The sequence below is a fragment of the Lonchura striata genome, chromosome 8 (genome assembly GCF_046129695.1).
Source record: "Lonchura striata isolate bLonStr1 chromosome 8, bLonStr1.mat, whole genome shotgun sequence".
NCBI lineage: Eukaryota > Metazoa > Chordata > Aves > Passeriformes > Estrildidae > Lonchura > Lonchura striata.
The window spans coordinates 17,295,966-17,298,145 of NC_134610.1; positions in this window are offsets into that span (position 1 = coordinate 17,295,966).

The window sequence follows — 2,180 nt, forward strand, 5'->3', positions numbered from 1 at the left end:
GCTGGCCCGGCCCGGCCCGCCCTGCCCAGCACCGGCGCCGCCTCCGGTTTCGCTTGCGGGGGCGCTGCCGCTCAGTGCCGCTCCTCGGTGATGGAAACGAAACCTTTGACGGTAACCATGAGTTGAAAATCCCAGTCACAAACGGGAACGTGTCTTTCACTTTCCTGCTCATGAGAGCTCACTTCCAGAGCTGCTGACTGCGTTTCTGAGTTCTGGGCGCTGGCTGCTGCCCCGGCACGCAGTGGCAGCAATGAGGCGCTCGGTTGGTGTCCGAGGCTGTTGGAAGGTCTCTCCTGAGATGAGGTTTCACCCATATTGTACATGTCACTGAGCTTCAGAAGCGGGCTTGGTTTCCATTGTGGGGGTTTGGGGAACCTCAGTGTGATTCTGAGGTAAGGCAAAATGATAAACTGAGAGTGTCTGCGTTACTGTGTTCAATTTTGGTCTGGTCAATTTTGGAACAGTTCAGGAGACTGAAAAATTATAGAGTCCAGAGGCTAACAGGATTGAAGAGCACGTCACATGTTTGAAAGAACTACCTTTATAAAGCCTGGAGAAAATAAGGGTCAGGGGAGATCCAACCCCAGTGATATCTGTGTGTTAGAAAGATAAATTACTTGTTGGTAAAATTGCCTTGTTAAGGTCTAGGGCTTAGGCATATTTCAATGGTCTCAGAACTAGGGGGAGGTTAACAAAGCTTGGGATAAGGATGTATCACTGATAGCAGACCCAAAGAATACAATTATGGGCCTCAAGGACATTTGGCAGAACTCCTAAGGTAAAGAAAAAAACTCATGAAGACAGCTCAGCAATTGTGCTGAGATCAGCTCTGACTGCGTAGAAGGTAATTCTGGCATGAGGAGATTGTTACCCCTAATTCACAAACCACCGATCCAGGAAACAACTGACTCAGAAGAAGAGAAAGTCTGAGCATGTGGACAAATCAGCATAAGAAGCGAGGGAATAATTTATCCAATAGAAGAAAGAACACTAATTAATATGAAAAACTTTGTAACTTGTAGCCGATGAGCCTTTGTCTGCTAAAATGTAAGCAAATATTGATAGTTATGGTGCTGGCTTTGTGAATTTGACAGTAAGCACCTCTTTCTTTGCAAGGCAAAACTGTAAATACATCAAATACCTTGATTCTGTATGTAGATCAGCCTCTTGCAAGCTGGGTGAAAGAACCTATATTGGGACACCAACAGGTTTTCAGCTCCTAAAAACTGGATGATTCACTGGGGTACACAGGACAAAGGGGAATTGGAATATGTTTCTTTAGAGGAAATTATCTCCAGGTGTATATTATCCACTCTAGAAACATAATAATAGAATTATGAATATTTCATAAGAATAGAAATATATTCTAGACATTGGAATATATTACTCAGAGAAGTAGCAGAAATTTCCTCAACAGAAATATTCAACACTTTGCTTGACAGTGTCCTTGATTTAATGTCTTGCTTTTAGAAGAAAGCCAGCTATCTCCAGAGGTCCTTTCCCAGCCTAAAGAATTCTGTAGTTCAAATAGTACCCTCAGCTGCTTGTCACGTTGAGATGTGCTGCAGTAGTCTGCTCTCAGAGGAGCTTCCTTCAGCTGGAGGCTTCTTTCTGAGAAGAACTTAATTTCGTTTCACTTTCATTTACTTGTTCTTTCTGCTTATCTCCAGTTTCACTGTTACTTCATCATTACTTTTTCAATTCTACTTTATGCAAGTTTCCCTTGAAAGATTTCTGTAAAAAACATGATTTCTTTCCCCCTAATACTTTTTCTTCTCCCTCCAGCACCTTAGCTAGAAGATACATGAGCCTTCCTTGCTCAGTCTCAGGAGCCTGCAGGACTCAGTGTGTGCAGATGGGTTGTTTGTGTGTTTTGCTTTGTTGTGTACACTGTGGTGGTAAATCAGGCTGTATATTAATCCCAAAAAAATCCTTTACTGGCTCAAAGAGTTTGCAGACATTAAAAGGACATTTGAGACTTCCAGAGATAAAGAATGCTACTTGTTTATTCCAGCTAGTGTGAGGTCGCACAGATGATGTCTGAGCTCCTGAGGTCTCACAGATGATGTCTGAGCTCCTGCTCTGACTACGAATAATGGAAATACCCTGACGCTCTCTCCTGGACGTTTACACTGATTTCTGAGACCCTTGTCCCTTTCAAATGTAATTGCAATTGGTGT